At 36.4% G+C, this 23,811-nt stretch overlaps 1 protein-coding gene across 7 annotated transcripts in view; it reads right to left on the reverse strand.

Annotated features, from left to right (window-relative positions):
• The window catches only part of LOC116433345 (uncharacterized), a 513,676-nt gene that overhangs the window by 471,189 nt on the left and 18,676 nt on the right, over nt 1-23,811 (reverse strand). The gene's annotated exons all lie outside the window — the stretch shown is intronic.

Genomic DNA, 23,811 nt, shown 5'->3' on the forward strand with positions numbered 1-23,811 from the left:
AATTCAAGCGAGAAAATTATTTTGATTTTTGTTGATAGGTTAAATAAAAAATATATTCAAACGAATCATATAAAGAATTAATTTTGTGAACGTTTGACGATCAATTATTTGTATTTTAGTCGGCACATTTGTTCGACTAATTCGAGCAGATCCCAAAGTACATTTTATATACAGTGTCGCATGCATCGGGGCGGTCGTGCACGTTGATACGATCTAACTTTAACATGCCCACGCATATATACGTTCGACAATTTCCAGTGCGCGGAAAATCCTGAATGTGAAACCAATGATGTCCACTTTGTGATGCACGCTGCCTTTGCCCAACCATCACTGCGGCACAATAGCTTCTTCGGATTCGATACAACGGAGGACGTAAAAAGAGAAAAGGTTCGTTAGCGGAACTTTTGGGTTCCGCTAACGGTCAGTTGCCTTCCAGCAATTTCGGAATTTGCTTCCTTATCGATACCGTCCGATTCGTGCAAGCGGTTTACTCTAACGAGACAGACTTGCACGCGGCGACTCTTATTCGATTCATACGATATCTTTAAATAATTTAAATAATTTGTTCTTTCGATAATTCTGTGTCACCGTTTCCTTGCGAATAACGCTTAGTGTACGTATTATGTTCAAACTTATTTCCTAGCTCGCTGTCAAGATTATTATGGCATTACATTTGTTCCGGCACGTTTTGTTTGGTTGAGACACAGCCGTTGGTACGTAAAGATTTATGGTATGACCAATTGTGCTCGGTCATATCTAAACACTATCTCAGTAAATTTTGGAAGCATTTTATTGCTAGCTACATGTGGGCGTAGGTTAAAAACTATAATCAGCAACACCCCGATAGTTTAGCTTTCTGATTTGTCACTAAGGACACCATCCTACATCACTATTTTTATATATATATATATATAGCGCGAGACAGACATTGAGGGAGACATGGAGACAGACATATAGATAACACAAGTTCATTACTAATCACGCTGTACTCACTGGACAACACACACTTCAACTTTGTATACACATACACACTCCTTTCACTCATTATTCAACAAATACAATCCACTTTCGACCGAGAAAAGGGGAAGCCTTTTTTCATCATCCCAACTATTTCACACAAGGTTAACACTAGGTTTACGGACATTTATTGTACAGTTTATTCTATTGTTCCTAGAACAGTTGATATTCGCCTATTAAGATTTTGAAAATTATAAATTTAGAAATAGACGCTTCATAGAGCAGATTGCATTTAGTTGAATTGAGTTGTTGTTTCGATAAGGTCGACACTCGTCAGAGATTGCTACGTTTTGTTTTTTGGAATTCTGAGTTACAAATTCAGAGTTTTTTGCCAAGCTCTACCCTTAAATGTGTTACTGTAAGGGTAGCGGCGGGGGATGAAACATGCGGATTGGTTGTTTGATGGAGTTCTGAGTTTTGAACAGGGAGGAGGCCGTTTTTCCTGATTGGTGACAGTCACCGGAAACTTGACCGCCTCCAAGTCTATCGGTCACCTGTAGGTATCGAGAGTCTCTTCGTGTGACGTTAGAGAAATTCCGCGTGCCTCGACCGTTGCCGGTAATAAATGTATGAAACGCCTTGACCCTACTGAACATGCAAAGAGTAACTCAAAAATGGAAAAATGCTAATCCTCGAACAGCTGAGGGTGGTTGTTTAAAGGTGATGGTAGATGGTTTCATAAAGTTATTCAGGCTACGATCCCTTGAAAGATGTGTAGGACCGATGCGTAACGGTATTTCGGATTGTGACATGGCGCGTCAACAAATGGAGACACGTAAAAACGGAAATGTAACTATATATGTACCATCGGGAACTTTTGTGAAATTTAGTATCTCAGTGGAACCAGTATTTGTCTGGAACTTTTCTGAACAAACTTGTCGCGATGTAACAAAACTTTCATTGTCGACTGATTTGTTATTGCGCGTATCACATTTAACGACAGAAGATTTTCGGTCAACGGCATACATTTTGCGGCATTGGTGCATAATTCTCCAAAGTAACGACTTCATCGAAAGAAGCTAGTCGAGCTTTCATAACACTTCATACGGTCATCCTTCATTAGAATTTCCCAGCTGAATGGAATCGAAATTTCAAAGAAGTCATCTTGCTCTCCTTGTTTTGTCCCGCCGCGGGGGACTCTATTCCCTCACAAAGTTAGAACGCGTCCGCGGGGCACAGTTCGCTCGCGGGAAATTTTCTGTAAGAAAAATGGCACGGAACAATGAACGGAAAATTGTTTGCTACAGCTGCATCGCCCGCTGCGACGGACAGCGCCGCGTCGCGCTGGATAAAACATAGAGCGAATTAACATAACACTCGTAGTCTACTCGATTTCATGTATTATCAATACCCGCCTTTTCAGAGGACTTCAATGTACATAATTGAGCAATAAAACCGACCGTTCTCGTGCGCTTGGCATAAGCTGTTCTTGCAACTGTTTAGTTTGTATAGCGCCATTTTCTCGTTCGGACAGGCGTTACTCGATTCAGTTGAACAAGATAATTCTTCCCGTGAATGTACCAAGTATTTCAGTCCTGTTCCGTACATTCGGTGATGGAGTTCCGAGAAATGTTCGCCTAAGTGCTTAGTAAATGCATAATTCAGACCGAGGATCTTCCCCGAAATTCGCTCGAGGGCTCCGCGAATTTTCTATTCAGATATAAACTTTTCGTATTGATCAACGATAAAGCTAATCTCAAATGTTTCTTGTTGGATAAATTGTCTTTGCGAGTCTGAGATGTGTCTTAATGCATGAGAATTATTATAAAAATGCATCGAGACGATGGGCGTCGTGTTAAAAATATTGTCTTTGAAATTATAGTGTACATTTCATTTGACGCACTTGTCCCATTTAAAATAAAGCTCGTTTCAATTTGAATTTCGTTTACGATATTTAATTGGAAAGGAAAATTTAGAATAATATAACGAAATTATAATAACAGGAGTAGTCTATGCTGAATGGCAGAGGAAAAAGTTTACAGCAGAATGCACCACCTCAAAGTAAAATGGAGAAATTTAGACTCATTTAAAGTAAAGATATCATATGATAAGCGAGCATACGAACGTACTTCCATCACTTTTGCATGCAAGAATCATCTCTGGAGACATGTTTCAGTTTTACGAGTCATCTTGAAACAGATGACGTAAGACCAAATGGGGACTATTTTTCTTGTAAAACTAAACCAAACTGACAGAGTTATTTTTTTGTACGCGAGTTTTATTATCAAGGGAGAAAAAGTTGCTTAATAGAGATTGATTAATAGTGGATAACTTTGCAGCCAAACATCGTTCGATAAAAATTATCTTCTGATTAGAAAACTTGAAACTCGTAACCTTCCTTATCAATAAAGACAGTTTTGAATAACAAAGCTTTTGATAATACTCTGACACATACTTTGAATATTTCTGCATTATCACTAAACTGTGGATTTTTATGCAAATTGAAACGTTCAAGAACGTAATTAGAGAAATAGAACAAAACCCATACAGAAAACATAACATTGCGAATATTTTATATTTTTTTCATTTTATGAGCATCCTGTGTAATTTTAAGCTTTCTAATTTCCTATAAATGCATACAGCAAACAACCGACTTAAGTGATCACAAAGTTGACAATATCCGTTCTCCTTAATTTAAGCACATTTCCCTTCCTGCAAAGAATGTGAAGTATCTACACTTTCGCACCGTTGGAAGAAGGTGTCCCAGAGTTCCACCATAAACTTCTACGCTTTACACAAAGCTTTAATACCGTTTCGCCCATGAAATACTGCTAATACGCCAGAATGTTTAAAGATTTGCCCACAAGTTCGTGTCAAAGACAAACTTTTCGGAATAAAGATTCTGTTGACCGGGACTCACGGTAGGTTGCCGCAATAGAATTTTCAATATTGGTTTGTCACAAGCTAGCCCACTTTCCGAATCGTCTGTCTCTGTATTAAAGTGTCATTTAGTGTCAATTACACCCAAATCCTACCACCCTGCTCTTGGCGATTTCCAATTTTTCCAAGTTATTCGTCACATAGAGACTGTGATGCCTAACACGGCGGCTTCGATTTACATCACCGGTTATAGAAAAAGGCATTTCAAACAAAAACTGCACAGTAAATGAAGTTCAATGTAAAGTCACGTCCACCTTTTTTTAAATATTCAATGTTTCTTCTTGAATTTTTATAAAATACTGGAGCAGAAAGTCATTACTTATGTTAACTTGTTACTAACTGTTTGACAGTGAAATTTATGTAAGAAAAATATGCAACCTGGAATTTATAGTAATTTTAATTTCAATGTATTGCTTAATTTGATTTTGAAAACGTTCTCAAAGCAATGAAATTAATGCGCGTTTCAATATGCGTAAATTCTGCAGGGGTAAAGATTACCCTCGCTCCATACATTCTCGATTGTACTATCAAAAACAAAAGTCTATAAGATATTGTTGAACGCACAGTAAGCTACTTTCTGCTCGCAAAATCACTGCACCTTAATCGCGCTGTTTATTATAGAATGTTTTGCATAACAGCAAAATTACCGATCCGAACTTTGTAAATCTAGCACGTTACTCTGCCAGTCATTCGACACAAGACTGTCAGCCCCGAGTAAAATTACTTTCGCAATTATTCCCTGGAAGGCTGAATTAAATCACATATGCGACGCGCCACCGCCGTAATATCAACTTACAATTAGTTCACATGAGGTTAACCTACAATTGTTCGGACAACAACCCATTTGGGGGATGCCACGCTCGGAACGGCCAGCACGCCGTTACCCACAAATGATTGTCATAATCTTTTGTATCAATTTCAAAATTAATTTTCTCGGTCTGAGGTGGGTTTATGTGAAACAAACCAAACTTTGTTGGATTTATAAAACGCAAGAAGGTTGAGAAAGCAATTTCTGTGAAAAGTCTCAACCTTTTCGTTTCTGCTTCCGTAGGAAAATTTCTTTGAGCGTGTTGAATAGGTTAAATAATATATAATTATATAAATTAGCAATTCCCCGTCGATTATGTTGACTTTGGAATGAGTTGTCAAGGTCATCATTCTGAGAAATTTTACTCCACACGTTACGTTTTCATGGGTTTATCTTTGGTAAAATAAGAAAAAATAAGAGTATTTACAGTGCCGGACAAAAATATAAGACACATTGGAAATTTCAATATATCATATATTTGAAAGAAAAAAATGTACATTTTATACATCCTATGTCCTATATATCATCTCTACAATACAGATCTCTAGGCGAAAAAATTTAACATGGTTGGACCAAACGAGTGGAACTTTTATTTTCACGACGTGCGAAAAGAAGAGCACTATTTAAGTCGTCGGCAAATGGACGGTGGCAGTACCATGATTTCGGCCGGTATTGGGTATCGTCGGAAAACGAAAATATGTTTTATATTAGGTAGCATAAATAACGTAAAGTATATTAAATTAATAGACGAACAATTAAATAGGAGTGCAATTCATATCGCAGACAATGATTAGATATTCCAGCAAGATAACGCTACTGTTCATACTGCAAAAGCAGTGAAACAATTTTTTGTTTCCAAAAAAATTAACTGTTTAGAGTGGCCCGCTCGTTCACCTGATTTAAGTATAATTGAAAATGTTTGCGGTAATCTACCTAGAAGTGTTATGCGGGTGGAAAACAATTCAAATATGCCAATGAATTAAAAGAATGCATTTTTCAAGAATGGAACACATCACCACTGAAACGAATAAAAAAGTTATTTAAAAGGATTAAAAAACGAATGCAGGGTGTAATACAACTAAAAGGAGGTTTTACCAAATATTAATATAACATTTGATGAAATATTTTTGTAAAAAACATGCAAATTTTGTATTATGGTCTTATACTTTTGTCCAACCGAAGTCAGATTATATTGACATTTTTTTCTACAGCTTCAACAATATGTTTTCTCCGAAGTTTCGAAGAGTTTGTATATACATTCTACAGATGGTATATAAAACATAGGATGTATAAAACGTACTTTTTTTCTGTCAAATACATGACATATAGAAATATCCCAAGTGTCTCATATTTTTGTCCAGCATTGTGAGTATTATACGGACGATCTTTGTTTTCTAATTGCAGGTCGCGCTAATTGATCATTTGAATTAGGTCTGGGTTAGTATTTATTTAATACTATAACACAGTATTAATATTATTATTAATATTTTATTTATAAAAAATAAAGGTAGTCCGTATGATAAGTAAGTAGCAAAATAAGTCTTATATTGTGTGTGTGTAATGTTATATATTTTTATGGGTAGAAATGAAAAATTAAGTTAAATTGGATCTCGATTTGACTTGTATTTAGATTTGATAATATGTAAGATGACTGGAATTTATAAATGCGAAAGTTGATAATATCGGTAGACCGAATCTATATAGAGTAATGTAACGCTACAACCCACGTTACAATGTCCGTCTTAGGCCAAATGCACATGAGCGGTTTGTGGGAAAATATTAAGGGAAAATATCGCAGCTGCGATTGTTTTGGAAGAATGAGGACATAAAGTTCTCGTATCCTTCCTGTTACGAGAGAAAAGAATTTTGTTTCTCTGGGATTACATAATAATCGCCAGTTCAACATTTTCCTGCAGATCGCTCATATGCATTCGATCTTAACGTCATATCAACGCTCCTGTGACACCGACCTAAGAAGGAAGGAACAGAAACCCTTTGGACACGTTGAGGATAAGTTGTCGCGCGTCCGCCGGATTATTAACGGGACAGAATCTTCAATAGAGCGAATTGTGCATAAAGAATAAGTGGGACGCGTCCGGTAAGCTCTCGAACTCGGACCTAGAAATGAGACAGTAAATTCTGAAAATTACAACCACCTCTCATATCCATATACTTGCTCCGCTGGAAAGCCATATTTCATATTCTTGGCCATTCTCGTATGTAAATTATATTTTTCACAAAATGCACCTTTCCTCGTCTCTTTGGTCGAGTAATAACTAAACCGAAGGGCGAACTAGGATAAAATATGTTTCTCAAAGACACAGTTGAATTTCATTTAATCCGCTGACTGGGAAAAATCATTCATCTTTTGTGTGCATCTGCATTCCTTCATCATTTCTTGTCCTTTCATCTATTTCCACGGAAATTATTGAATTTAATACTATTACAGCCCTGTTTAAGGAATACAGTATTTCACTTTATACACGAAAAATCATTTACAATGGTTATTGTGAGATCTGTGTAAGAAGAACCGTTCCAGTGGACGCTATTTCATTATACAGGGTTGCCCGGTACTTCAGCGAGATCTCTTGGGTATAAATTCTCCATACGGAAATAATAAAGAAAAAAGTTCATATAAACACGTGTCCTATTCAACCTAGTTTCTGAGGTACTGCTAGTTTATGTTTACCTCCACAATAGATGTTCAAAACAACCTCCTTGCATCTGAACACACACCGATGATTAATTTCTTGAAAATATCACAGAAAAGACTAATGCTTCACAGTCTCACACGAGAATTATTACCAAGAAAGTGTTTACGAAACAGAAATACAAACTTCTACGACATATTGAGATCTATTAATAAATAGACACGTATCATCTGTTCAACTATTATACCACCAAAAAATTAAATAGTTGTAGCTTGAAAATAAGGTCGAATATGGCGTAAGATTATAGAAATTTCGTTTATTATCTTCATGTATAAAATTTACTGCCAACAAGTATCCCGAATGGACTGGAACACCCTCTATACCTATATAACAATAACAAAAACATATTTTTATTAACTTTGGCTTCTCTATACAATAATATACACAGTGCTCCACGTAACTGGGACAGGCTGTATCTCCTACGCAGTTGGAAGTAGAAGGAAATGTTACAGATGAAAATGAAATGGTATTAATTGGTACACCGCAAAATGTAACTGAAAGATGCAACATTTTCTCCAGCATGCAACCGTTTAGGAGATACAATCTGTTCCAGTTACATAGGAACCCTGTATAATGTAACAGCAGACAATATTATTACGATGATATTTTGGAAATGTTCGGAATTTTTAAATAGCACATGGTATACTGGAATATTCCGTAGCATCTATTCTTTGATAAATGCATATTCATCACCGGTTCAATACTGAGCTGTCGACGATGCAAGAAAAAACAAGGAAGTAAGGAGAAACAAGCATTCCATTCATGCGCACACAAGAAAAAGGGAAGATAACATTACATGGGAGAATTGAAGTTTTACAATGTCTCAGAAGAACCCTGATGTTCCTATCCTTGCGCTCTCGTTCCACGCTACCCCCGAACCACCCTTCGCCGGACCGGTGTATGCATGTTGAGTGAGTTTCTGTGGCAGAGCTGACTACGATATCGCATCTTTCCGTACACGCAAACGTATGCCGACTTTACTGCTACCGTGTACGTACTGTACAACGCTGTCATCATTTATTTGAAGCTTCCACTTTCCAAGTAATCGTAACATGTACGTTCATCTTCACACAGATGTTAAACAATTAAAATTCTCTAATAAATAATAGCTTTCATATTATAATTAAAAATTACTATTACTGAATATTAGATCAACCCTTAAGTAATGACGTTTCTGATCTTACTTTATAACGTATCTTTTAATGGCATTTCGAAGATGGTATTAAAATACTAATCGACAAGTGAAAAAAGATCATATATGCATCGACGAGTATAGAAAAAAAAACGTAAGTATTAACTTTTTACACTAGTTAGCATATATATATTTATAGTTAACTATCTGCTATCGTAGACTTTAATATTGTATTTTAAACGTTCACTGCAAGGAACCTATCGAGTGGAAGTAATGAATATTTATTGACCTTTCAGGAATGATATCACTGTTAGGTACCGACTCTAATACCATTCGCAGTGTCTTTTTTCTTTATTATTTAATTATCAATTATTCTACTTCCTAGAATTACAGATAGCTGGAAAAAAGGATGAAAACGACTAAATTACCAACAAATTACTGTAATATCTACAACAGAGAAAGTAGAGTCCGAAAAGGTTAATGTCTTGAATTGTATTCAGATAATATCCCATGCAAGTAGCAAAAATAAGTATATACCGAAGGCGACATCAAAGCGAAGAAAAATAATTTTTTTGAATAAATCTTCTATCAACGAATTACACAATTAAATGTAAATAAAACAACTTCTACAATTATAAATGCACAGGCACATTCTGACTTTATCGACGGCAATCGTGCAACGCCTTGTAATTTCAACGTGGAAGTACAAAACTCAGGCTTCAATCATACCTGTAACACAGATGTAATAATAAAAGCCATTGAACGAATAAGTCCGTACACGCGTACGTGCACGACAGCCAAGCAGAAAGTCGTACACCCTCATTACCGTGGACGTATTATTAGGTCCGACAATTTCACTCCAGATAAGTTCGAACGTATTAGCATATAAATCTACTTGTCTTCATTAAACACGCATCATCTATGATTAACCGGGTTCATTTTATTCGACACCATCGTACGGAATGGAAAGAAAGAGTCGCGCCCCTCGTCGCGTGCCACCTCGTCCCTTAACAGAGTGTATTTTTAATTTCGAAGACCGGCAACAATAAGTACTGAAACTTCATCGACCTGGTATTTAAGTTCTAGCCGAGAGTTGGTATTCCGATCGTTTCTCGCTTAAGAACGTGTATAGGTTTACCGATTGAACTTGAGCTTTATTGGAAGAGCGTACGGTCAAATCCGGCTGATGGTGTCGGATAATCCATTTAACCGGGAAATACCCAAACGAAAAATTCCTTGTGGCCACAGGAGCCAAGAGATTCTTCGAAACACCCCGGCGGGCGGAACTAATTAAGGAAGGATATATACTCCTAGAAAAATCCGAAAATCTTGCATTCTTTTACAACTTCTTCTTCGAGGAAAGTCGAAAAATTATTCTATTCATAATTCTTTCATTTATTGTATTGTACTTTTAGTAGTTTACCCCGTTAATTCGGAAAATCCCAATCACCATTGCGTTTGATAGAGCAAAATTGTGAAGTTTGATACACCCGTCCCTCAATTTACCCGGCACCTCTTTCACGCGAGTTTCTTTTTTACACAGTAAATTGTATCACATTACTTGCACGGTAGGTACGACTACTACGTTCGTACGTATTGTCATTCAATTATTTCTTTGAATAGGAATGAAACTATTGTGTGTGATACCCGAAAGTAGGTTATACGATTATCCATGAATATTTTCTGCGCAAAAACTACGACGTTCGTGTTTAATTAATCCAACGATCAGACGTCTTCTTCCTAATTCTTGAAAGTAGTATTCACGGATTCCTTGCGCGCGGTGTCAAAACAAATTCTCGAGCTGGACTGCGTGTATGCATGGGGACCGTTCACGTGTTCGCCATATTTTATCTGTAATGCATAGCCCGGTTGGTGTTTTCTGACAAGTCACGACGGCGGCGGCCGTGCAAAGCTAACACGACTGAATAAACACGCGATGGGAAAGTTCAAAGTACAGTTCAATTTCGAAAAAAAGAAAAGAAACGGAGAGGGAAAGAAGTACAAAAACGAGCGTCGCGTGGCGCATCGGCGATACATATCATTCAGATTAAACGTTGCTGCGCCTTCGGCTGGTACGGACTTATCTTCTATCTCTTCAGGGTTTAATCCAGTGACCAAGCTCGAAATTATTCCAAACTTTTCGTTCGCGAACAAGTTATCCCAAGTTTCCAGGAAAACTACATGGATCAGAGAAGAGGGTGGCAGATAAAGGAAGGTGCGCTCGCATCGCCTGTACAACTCTAGAAATGGTATTTTTCAGAAAATTGAAAAGCAACTTCGACGACGAACGATCTCCTACCTTGGTATATAATTTAATGCAACAGAATGAATTCCGGTGTTACTTGAAAATGAACGGAGGGCATAACTAGATGAAAAATGTCATTCGGTCTGATAACTGTCTGTTCCGTCGTCCTAAGACGGAAGGTTCAAATCGTAAATCTTCATAAAGCCCTCCGTCATTAACAACTTGGCAAAAAATATCTTCGTTCAAGTAAATGACGGGGGTACACGTGTTTTGCAGCCGTTCGGTCGAATGGTAAAAATTCGGTCCGTGGTCGACGGCTTGCAAAACACATGCCGCAGCCTTGGCAAACCACCCCTTGGAGACACCCTCGGAGGGAGAGTGGATGACGTCACACGAAGCCGGAAAAACCCAAAAAGAGCGGGCTCTCGCGGCTGAGGTGCACCCACGCACGGACAGGTGGCGCACGAATCGCCTTGGCCCGAGGGACCCGCCAATTGGGACCGTCATTTTCCGGCATTTTCCGACTCGCTGATTGGTGCATTTCTCAACCACCAGTCCCAGTGGAGAACACGCCAACGCGTTCATCTCAGCGAATCGGAAAATTCGACGTCTCCACTTCCGCGTGCGTTCCGTCAACGCGGCAAATTCACTTCCGGCGTGGGTGAATCGAAGTGAATTTGCGTCTCCAAGGGGTCAGTTAGCATCAACAAGTCAAGGGAACAACATCATTCTCCCGCAAAAAACGTATCATTCAAACCGAAACCTTATCGGAACACAACGTATTCACCCTATCTCTGTAAAAAGTCGTAGGGTCGTACGCGCATCGTGACGTCGATTTAAAATCGTATCGGAGATTTACGCCCTCCGTTGACTCGGCTCTCAACGCATCCTACAGTCTCGTCGCGAACGCGTACTCACACATTGTGAAACACTGTCTGAAAGTAATTTTCGTCGGGTTAAATTATCCCTTTGCCCGGTGAGCTTTTTTGCGACTGCAACTTGCTGGAACTATCTTGCCCTTAATAATTTGCCAAAAGAGAAAAGAAGAATTCTGCGCTCGTGGTAAGTCCACGCTCACTGTACATACAAGTGAAATTTTCGGCATAGAAATGATTGTTATTAAAATAACTTAAATTCGCAAAATGCAGTGTTTTATTTTCACTTATAAAAATACTAGAAATTTCTTTTATATGAAATTTTTCAAATGGAAGTCAATTGTTTTGCACTTCATAATGCTCCTCTTCAATTTTCTACAATTCTATAATTGTTATGCAAAGAAACTACTCGCATTTTCTCATTAATTCTCTTCTTAATACTTGAAATAATCATCAAAATAGTAATGAAACTTTAAAGTACAGTTATTAATTATTATTAAATTGTCAATTTTTAATTTTCATTGGTATATATAAAGACGTAAAATGGTTAAATGCTGAAGTTCATTTAATTGAAGGTAAACGGAAATTTCTCACTAATATTTAGATAACAAGTAATTATCAATTTTCCGACAAGAGATAAGGAGTTTAACAATATTTCGATTGAATCAAACATAAATATATACAAATAATAAAACATTTGTCAACATTTGGCACCATTTATCACAACAATGTCCAGAAATCTTTGGACATAGTAAAATCGCAGGATTCTAAATCAATTAATCAACATAAATTTTCCTTAATCACTTCTTTATCTTCCCTTGAACACCAATGGAAATAGAATATTATAGCTGTGACACGACTTTTTCCAATTGGAAAGTAACATGCACATATACGTTGGGAATTTATAAATAAATGTTAATAATTCTCAAATATATGGATCAACGACCGGATTAGACTGATCATATGGTCAATTCCGGTAATACTCTGTAAACGTATTAGAAGAAACTGGAGTGATGAACTCGGAGGGTCGCGTGTTCTTTCGAAATTACAAATGTGAACATAAAAACAGTTATCGCGTGATGCGTTCGAAGTTCATTGGTTTTCTGCGTTTTGGTTTTTCTGTCAGAGGCAATGAACTCCAAAACCTAACGAATGCTAAAAAGAGAACGACCGAATAAAAGGCGATCGAGCAAGATCGGATGATTTCCCAGCGATTAGCGAGGCGATTACAGTGTCCTAAACGATGTAGAGCGAAATAGCATTTAATTGTCGACTTGTTACTTGGTATATTGCATTTTTATATTTTGTCATTGTCACTTTGTTAATATACATATATGTTCAGTATTAGTATAACATATACGTTTCCTACCTTTCGTTCAATCTGCGCTCTTTGTCCCTAAATGAGGTACAATTTTACTTTAGGGAAAAACGAAAACAGAGCAAGAATGATATACAACCAACATTTTAACCAATCGTTATAAAATGATTTAGTTAAAAAAAAGGATTCTTTATCACAGTACACCAAAAACGAGAGAATATTCCGCCAATTTAATAAATTTTCGCTGAAATTAAAATTCACACTGCACTGTTAATCGCAAAAAAGGTTGTAAAAGAAGATTTCCATTAACGTGGAAAATAAAGTCTCGAGTAATACTATTGCAGATGCGATTATCATGCGCGGGCCGCGTGCAATTTACGACGTGAGACCGGTTTAAAGCCTGACGCAATTAATACGCACCACAATCGAATTAATAACGACATTACGATCAGTTATCTTTGACCGGATCACGCATTGCGTACTCCGCAAAGGTATAACGTTTGTTATACCGCGTCTACGTCGGTCGATCGGGGAATTGTTCGCGAATTGCATCAACTGCTAGGTGAAAAAACATTCGGTCAACATAAACAATCCGCGGCGAGCCACGCCAAAACACATCGAAACGAACACAATTTTTGCCCGATATTTATATTTTTCTTTCGTGGAAATCAACAAACTGATTTCAGCAAACTGTACCCGCATAACATACAAAAAAAGTTGATAAAAAACGAAAAAATAATTATTCGTGAATTACGTAATTTCCATTTTTTCTTCCGTTTATGTTTCACTCGTGGTAAGATTTTTTGAAATCCTGGACTTGGAAATACAACAGAGAAATTCACCGTATGTTGAATTCAATATCAGCCAACTAATTTTTCGTTAATTCTTCGGTAATGCTTCTCGGTACGCGATTATCTGACGTGCCATGGCTGCACAGACCGTAATAACTGGAAAAAAATGATGCTGAGACCTCTGTTAGGTAATTCTCGTCGATAGCCACTTCTTAGTATTCGTTACAAGAGAAAAAGAAAGAATCATTTTCCTATTAGCGAGCGTATTTAAACTATACAAACTGGCAGAACGATGTGAACAATTCTTTCATATTTCCAAAATCTGTTGAAAACGCAGTGTTTCTTTAAATTGGTACACTTCAATACACAAGGGTGTAGTTTTACATGAAACAAGCAAAGAATAAATTTATTTCATTTGATTCCTCGTTTCCGAAGAAATAACATCAATCTCCGTTTCCGATTTATTTGTTTTATGCACAATCACAGTTTTCATTCTCGGATTAAACATGAACTGTAGGACACCCTGTCCAATTTTTGCAAAAAATTGTTCGTTTCCTTAAGATATTACGTAGCCCACTTAAACAGAGCCACATACTCCAGAACGTTACCTGGTAACATCGGAAACAAAGGAATCAGCTGCAGTGATTAGTTCCTGCGAGAAAAAAATGGCGGAATACTCGAGCGCGTAATTAAAGAACTCGGAGTTTTTTTTTAACAGCGACGGAAACAGAAGGATGAACTTTTGCCACGGGAACAGAAAATGGGTCGCTCGGTTGCTCGACTTCCACGGTTAGGTTTTTACATTTTTTAGAGGCAACATTATCTGAACACCGACTAAACGTAGGTTTTGCAACGAAAGCAATTGCAACGATTTGTTTCTCGTTTGGCGTCAATTGTGACAATTTGTTTCTCGTTTGACGTCGTTAAGTGACACCGTGCAATACGGCATTTTCGTGAAAGCAAGAAAGTTCAGTCTCATTTGAGCGGCGTGTGCGCGAAACGCAACATCGCCCCAGTTTTATTCAGAGTAATCCATTCAACTTCTGTGTTTGCATAATTCATGCGGATGCGCGCTACGTCAGGGAAGAACTATTTACACCATATGGCGTCCCATGGAAAACAATTGATCATAGCTGTAATTTTTCAATTATCGAGCTGTCGAAATCAAATTTGATAATATTTACTGTCGTGAAGGGAAGGGAAATGCATTTAGACGCATGAAAAATTATATCTTCATATACAGGGTGTTTCTAAATTATTGCGTACAAATTATAGGGCGTATACAACTCACTAAACTGAATAAAAAGCTATAGTAAACATGGGTCGAAACCTCAATAGTTTCCGAGAGAAAAACAGGTTTCATTTCCAAAAGATATAGTCTGAGGGCCGAACGAGGAACACCGATATTCGATGAATGTACGTGCACGCTGTCCAGGCAGTATTAGTGGACGTGGCGTAACACTTCCACACGCCGAATTAACCTTGTGTGAAATAGTTGTGATGAAAAAAGGCTTCTCCTTTTCTTGTTCGAAAGTGGACTGTATTTGTTGAATATTGAGTGCAAGGAATGTGTATATGTTTACAAAGTTAAAGTGTGTATGTTGTCCAGTGAGTACAGCGTGATTAATAATGAACGTGTGATTATGTCTGTCGGTCTGGTATGTCTCTCAATGTCACTCTATATATACAAAAATACTGGTATAGGGCGGTGTCCTTAGTGACAAATCAAAAGGCTAAACTATCGGGGTGTTGCTAATTATAGTTTTTAACCTACGCCCACATTAGTTGTAATGGAGGTAGGGGGTACGTCGTCCCTTCTGACCTGCGAAGGTACCGGTGGCTGTGCGCTCGGGGTTAAGGTGGTTGAGCTGCCGTTTTATGATGTGTTAGCTTCGAGCAAATAAACCGTGCCGGAACAATGAATATAACATTTCTATTATAAATATCCCGATTTTGAATAGTTTCCTGAGGCAGTGTATGTAATTATTTTATTTGTTAAAGTTCTAAGTTGAAGGTCAAAGAATTCCAAGGTTAATTATTTTTTTTCAAACGACACGGTACTATTCTTTTATTTGCAATATTGAGGTTGCTCCGTATTGTAGAGATTGTACTCTGAATATCGGTAAAGATAATAAATCTCCTCGTAGTAATTCGGGATAGTTGATTGTATTTTACAATAGAATATATTACAAAAGATTTTCCTACTTACTTTCTACTGTTCTCAATTTGTAACTAAATTCTCGTTCACCCTTAAGACTCTTAAAGGGCTCAAGCTCGCAAAACTCAAAATGCTATAAAACTTCTCGAAACTCTAAGACTTCCAATCACTTCTGAGAACACTGTCGCGATCTCTTTTCCGTATATAAACACCGTTGCCGAAATCTACACGCTTTCTCTAATGCATTTTTTCTCGCGGGCGAACGGCCGCGGCGGCCTTCGCGCGGTTCGTCGCTACCTAATCAATCCGCCCTTTGCTTCGTTAAAAGCAATGCATACCCTACAATATTAAGTAAAGACCACAACAATGATTTCTGCATAGACATCGTATAACGCTTATAGAAGAAGTTTGTTTATATTTTTGAAAATGACAAGGTATTTCTAATAATGAAATTTATTGCCCTACGAAGTAATATTCATTTATACATGCTCTTTTACAGTGGTTATGTATAAACAAGTTACTGTTTTCGTTGCAACGAAAATAAAAATAGATGTATTCAGAATGAGAAAAGAACTGATTCATTCCGGTGGAAGAGGTCCTTGATACCTTTTCAAATACGAGGACAGTGCAACCTGACTCTCAATTAGCAACCTCAATTAGGAGGTATCCTGCCAGGGATACTCCAACAATTGTTATACACATTTAATTTTACAATTTTTCTCGCATTCTTACGATTAACTTCATTGTTTAATCACTGCGAAATATGCACTTTCTCGACAATACTAACGACTCAGAAATATTGTTTATGCAAGTACGAAATTCCATTAATAATACTTCGGAAATGATAATCTATTATTATGCATGCGCGTCCTTTCTGTATTTGTAAATTCAAAACAATAACAAAATTCAAACATTACAAAATAAACTAGAGAACAAAGCATAACAAAACAAGGCACAGAAAATATATTAGGAGGACTGGAAAGAGATCCATTAGTTTTTGATACTTGAGTACAGTGGTGGACAAAAATATAAGACACTTTACATATTTCTATGTATCATATATTTGAAAAACAAAATTGAACATTTTATATTGAATATTTTATACATTCTGTCTGATATACCATCTCTAGAATGTGTATATAAAATCTTAAGTTCGGAGGAAACATATTGTTGAAACTGCAAAAAAAATGTCAACATACTCTGACTTTGGTTGAATAAAAGTATAAGACAATCAATGTAGTTATCATTCTCATGATTCTGGTCAGTAACTATTCGACTACGAGAAGACGTGAAAACATGTTATTCATCATATTGGTACATCTATTAAGAAAAAATTATTCAAAACATATTATGCCTCGTGAAAAAGAATGAAATAAAAGTGAAATTGATAGAATAACGCTCTTGTGGTCGCAAAAGTATAGTGTTACTAAAATAACAAAATTATTGAATAGAAGTTGCTGTGCTACTTATAATATGATAAAAAAGTCAAAAGGCCAGAGAAAAACTAAAAGAACTGGAAGACCACGTGCCATAATTGATTGTGAAAAGCGTGCAATTTTGCGAGTTGTATCTTCAAAGGAACAGCGAAACAAATCGCTGAACAAGCCGGCATGCACTCAAATTTCAGGAATGTGTATCGCATTTTAGGAAATAGTGAAAACAAAAAGGGTACGAAATTAAAGCAACGGCCTTTGCTAACTAATGAACGTAAAGCAACACGAGTGAAGTTTATTCGTAAACATGTTCATTAAAATAAAAAGTTGAGAAAAGTTATTTTCACCGACGAAAAAATTTAACCTTAGATATTAAATTAATAGATGAACAATTAAATAGTAGTGCAATTCATATCGCAGACAATGATTAAATATTTCAGCAAGATAACGCCACTGTTCATACTACGAAAGCAGCGAAACAATTTTTTGTTTCCAAAAAAATTAACTGTTTAGAGTGGCCCGCTCGTTCATCTGATTTAAATATCATTGAAAATGTTTGCAGTGATATGCCTAGGAGTGTTTATGCGGGTGGAAGACAATTCAAATATGCCAATGAATTAAAAGAATGCATTTTTCAAGAATGGAACACATTACCACTGAAACGAACAAAAAAATTATTTAAAACGATTAAAAAACGGATACTGGGTGTAATACAACTAAAAAGAGGTTTTACCAAATATTAATATAACATTTGATGAAATATTGTCGTAAAAGAAATGCAAATTTTGTATTATGGTCTTATACTTTCGTCCAACCGAAGTCAGATTATATTGACATTTTTTTCTATAGCTTCAACAATATGTTTTCTCCGAACTTTCGAAGATTTTGTATATACATTCTAGATATGGTATATAAAACATAGGATGTATAAAACGTACTTTTTTTTCTTTCAAATATGACATATAGAAATATCCGAAGTGTCTTATATTTTTGTCCAGCACTGTAATTTGTACATTTTGTCAAAAATAGATTTCAAAAATGAACCACCAATTGGAAAATCATCTTAAAAGAAGAAGGGAATTATATTTTAGAATGAAATTTAAATATTTGTATGAAATAATAAAGCTTTTTGTTGAGATTAAAAATCATGGATTTCTTTCCGATTCCCTAATAATTTCTCTCGCGTAGGTGCCTAACATACAAATCTCAGACGTACAGTATTTAGGCAGGATTATCAAAGAATTATATATTCATTGTACGCCTTGTTTATCAAGATCCAAACGTTACAGTTTATTGAATAGTTCAGCTTCAACCTAATCCGATATCCAAAATGCTTTATCAGAAACACCAACTTCCCCGGGATAAGGAGGCTCATGTATTTTCCTGATTTCGAGTACATTGATAAGGGATAATTCAATCTCCATCGGCGAGGGTTTAATGAATGCTCTTATAGGAAGGATCTAATCTGTCATAAGATACTGGAGTAACAATTCCATCAATCCCAAAGTAGTTCCGAGCTAAACCACTTAATCATTGCTTCGTATTGCTTTATTTCCGCGTAACGCTGTTCTATCATCACAGTTTCGGGAACACATCAATCCGCAAGTATAGTAGGCTCGATCAATTGTTTACAATCCACTCAAATCGGTGCAATACTGAGAACTTACTCCAATCTATGTACTTTCCGAGTTACCGCTTCATCTATTAGGCATTACGAAAATACTGAACTCATATGATAATTATGTGTTCCTGTCTACGTTCGTGCTGCTGTTGGATGCACTACCCGTGTTTGATACTTTGTATCAGGTTTTTGTTCCTACCATCCACCTGGCGATATCGATTTCCAGTCACATTAACGTCATTTCACTATTGTGGGTCATATAAAAGACACCGCGACCCGTCTGCTGTGATATCGATGTATAGAAATTGAGACTTTAATTAACCGTGCCAGTTCGTGATTTTTATTAAGACATGGCTCGCTCGAATCAAACCTAACCAGGTAATGTCTTCGTCTGATTACACACACAATGACCTTGTCTCGTACAGAATAATTAATGAAAGAAGAAACATATCTGTACAAACATGTAAACATTTTAGTCATACGAATATAGGAAACATGTTCGGTACTTTTGTATTCCTTAACCCCTTGCCCAACAATATCGTGTCAGATTCGTGGTGAAAATTTCAAATCTAATTTAACAAACATAAATATTATTGAATTTGTTCGAATGCAAATTACGTACTGTTCCTCTATTATTAATGATTATAATTACCTTAGAGCCCACCGTAACATAGAATAAGATTGGAATTTTCTCTTATTTCCGATAAATTATTCATAACAAAGTAATTAAATTGATTACAGTTCAGAAAGAAATCATAGGGCAAGAAGGTCAATTATAACGAAAGTATACTTATATAATATATATTTTAAAGGAAAATATCGTCTTAGATATTATGGAAAATTATGCATCAACCGATGTGTCAATTATTTTAACTATCTACAGAAACTTTCTGCATAAAGACAGAAAATCGTAGATAGAGTCCTTGTTAACAATATAACTATATAACAAATATTTTGTTTTTCAGTAAACATTATAATAAACAAAATACTACTTAATCGTCCAATATTTATAAAGGAAATATTTAACACTATCACAGTTAACGGTTGGTGGAAATTTGATCTTTGATCCTCTCGACGTATAATTTGTATAAATTCAAACGCGTGTGTATTTAACATATGCCTCTGTCTCTTTACCAATTTTTCGAATATGCACTTTTAGACCAAAGTTGTGAGGGTAATTTTTACGTATCAACTACAAAGAATCATTAAAGAAGTGTCTAATATAAAATTTCATCATACTCGGATAAAATCAAATTTGAATTATGATTAAAAAATATATCATGCTGTTTCACACGATTTTATGCAAGCTTAAAGTCTAGTTTAATATTTTTCCGAATTTTTCAGTGGGTTTAAGACGTCAACAACCGTTTAAAACGACCAAATTGTTCCGAATATGGTTACGACTGTTCCTAGAGTCGTAAAACATACTCGTTGTCAAGAATCTTCCGAGGATTCCTAATTCATCATAATTCAGGCGACACCCATGAAGACGACAATCGCGTGGGAACCACCGCATTTTAATCAATCCAATCTCGTCATACGAAGGAATGTTTCAGCGATTTTAAACAGCTGCAGTTTGTTTAATACTCGATATATTCCGCTAAGCATAGAACATTTGAGCACCAAAAATTTAACGAAACTAATCATCTACATAGGAACTATCCCGGACGAGCTCCCAATATTATAGGAACTATCCCGTGCAAGCCCCCAGTATTGTAGGAATTATCCTGGGAAAGTCCTCAAGATGGTGGGATATTCCCTTACAAGTCGCAAGATCTTTACAGATCACCAAACGCTCGCTCGCCGAATACGCAAAGTTTCGCTCACAAAGTCTCGCACTAACGCCTCTCCGCTATCTCGCACAAAATGTCCTTCTTCGCTATCTCACACAAAATGTTCCTCGCGCACGCATTCCCACTCGCTTTTAACACACACCCCCAATCGCTCTGTCCTTCTCACCCTTGCATCCTTCTCACTCGCATCTTTCGCCCATAATTAATATTCACGCAGTCACGTACACGCTTTTCTCACGGTTCAGTCGCTCGGTTCCAGACACTCTTCCTCGCATTCTTTCAGCCGCTCAAGATTTTCTAAACGCAGTCACACTATTTTCCAAATATCCCGGCACCGGTCCGTCGCAATACGACCTGGTCGCCCTTACGCACGCATGCACAACGAACCATTCATCCCACATCTACTTCCTTCTATGTATTTCCGGCACGTTTGGTAAAAGCGGACTCATCTTTTGTCCTCATTGTGAACAATTTATAAGTATTCAATTTATAAGAGTTAATAATTTCTTAATTCTTAGCTGACACTGTTGGACCGTCAGCTTTCTAATAATTGCAAGTCAACTCATGGATTGTCACTCACTATTGTTTTGCATTCTTCTCTCGCGCATACCTACATACTATAAAGATAATTTCATTTTAAATATTTTAGAAATAAACTATATTAGACGTCGGAAGTTGAATAAACTTCAAGCTGGAAATTTGAAAACCAATCCGTGTGGGTAAATACGGACTTCCTGCATCCTTGATGTTCGGTCACGGTTTGAAATGGGTCAAGGTGATTTCTTTTGAGCCAGACCACTTGTATATTAAAGAGCAGATTTCGAATTTTAATTTCATATATCAGAAGCTGGCAAAGTTTCGAGTTAGTACCAGTTCTAAAATTGTCTCTTACCCGGCAATTCGATTTTAGCCTCAGTCACGTTTGAGGGTTGTATACGAATTTTAATAAGTTCTCACAATTCTGTTCGATTTGGACCACTCGCATGTTAAATTGAAGAATTATTAAGATTAAAATTAAATTATTGGAATATTAATCAATACCCGAACGGAGATCATTAGAATGTCTGGTATCTTATACGTTGTGTCGTGATTTTAAGTGTATCAATCTTATTTATTTTGATTCGAATCACTTGCACGTCAAATTACATACTTTAATTACAAGTTTCATTTAAATTTGTATATTATATTCTTCATGTTTATTATCTATAGAGTGAGTTCAAGAAAATGATGGTTACTATCCACACATTTGCATGTCAGTCTATATAAAACGTAAAATTTAATTTTCACTTTTATTCAGAGAAGGTACTTGCAAATACCTGCATATAAAAAGTGTATCTTGTAATAATAAATTATATTATATAAATGCAGGAATGGAACATCAGTGTTATATTATTCTCCCTTTTGTCACTTTTGCGATCATTATCAAATGCCAATAGGGGCGATTAAGATGAAACGGAACGGATGAGTAAAACAGAACACCAATATTTTCGTATATAATACTTACGCACTGATCTGCAGACCATCATAAACTATACCGAGGACTTATTATGTCTATGTCATGCAACACCAGTTAGATACGAGCTCCTTAATTATTTACGAGAAACATTGGTGTTCCGTTTTAACCTACTCTCCCCTAAATTCCAAATAAATGAAAACAAGACATCACTAGACAATTCGGTTGTTTTGATAAGCGGTAATCGTTAGAATAAAGTCGTATCTAGTGTAAATATTCTTTGTGGTATAAGGAGCTATTCTTTCACCGAATAATCGCTGCATAAAGGTTAACCGTTTACACTCGGAAGCTTTTCATTAGAAACATTCGACACTTTTGTATGAGACGTAGACGACATTATTTGAAACGAACTAATGAGAAAACACTTAAATTAAGAAACAAAGCTATTTTATATAGATATTTCGCATATTGATCTATTATACGAAACATAATATTATATGTAACATTTTGTAATTTTATTATATCGAATCAAATGATGGATACGCTTCATAAAGCAGAACCCGTTGGGGATAATCAATTGGTCAGTCGATAATAATGGAGCGGGGTGGCGTGGGGGGGGGGGGGGGGGGGGTCGTACTCCAACAACTTTCTCGACGCTGTGATATGACCGAGCAGCCACTCAAGCAATTTGTCTTCCAGCTATTTCTACATTCTTTGACATCGTATCGAGGGTCTTGTTCTCGTGCCTCAAGTATTCGAAAGAACCTATCTAGACCCTCCATTAGCAACAACGCGACTCGATTTATCCCTCTACATAAAAAACGATTACATATTGTACGGTTCATAATTGAGCCATTGAAAACCAGGATGGCCTGAGGCACAAAATCACTATTTTGCGATATCACAGAATCAAGCTCGTACAGTCACAATTTAACTCCTTGTCATATGATTTAATTTCGCAGTTGCACTTGTTACAGCTATTTATCATTAATAATGTACTAGTGAAACAAACAATTTCTTGCTCTTTCCATGTCTATATTTACTCTACTCTAATTGCTAACAGGAGAAATAATTTGCATTTGAACTCAGAAGAAATCTTCGTCACGAGTCTAACGCAACATTATAAAACAAGGGGTTAAACATCGAGATTAGATAACTATTGAATTATTAACAATCTTTCAGTACTATTGGTCAGCGTGTCTGACTGGTATTTACATTTTCTACTTAAAATAAATTGAAATACTAAAAAACGTTTACGATTTATAATTTCTGCAATTTCTAATGCTTGCTTCAAACCATTATCCGTAGTTATTATATATTAACCAAACTGTTAGGTAACATATTTAATTGACATACGAACGGATCTTTATTGAAACGTGTATCAAGTTTTATCGTACGTGTGTATCAAATTCAAAGCCTGGGGATAATAATTTATTACGTGTATTAAGCATAAGTCAAAATATTTGAAGCACTAACACGCCGAAGGACCACGTAAAGTATTCACGTACTCACCTGGCCAACGCAAGCGTGTTTCACATCCTCTTGACCGAGAGTCATGTTACACTAACTCTTCAGA

The sequence above is a fragment of the Nomia melanderi genome, chromosome 4 (genome assembly GCF_051020985.1).
Source record: "Nomia melanderi isolate GNS246 chromosome 4, iyNomMela1, whole genome shotgun sequence".
NCBI lineage: Eukaryota > Metazoa > Arthropoda > Insecta > Hymenoptera > Halictidae > Nomia > Nomia melanderi.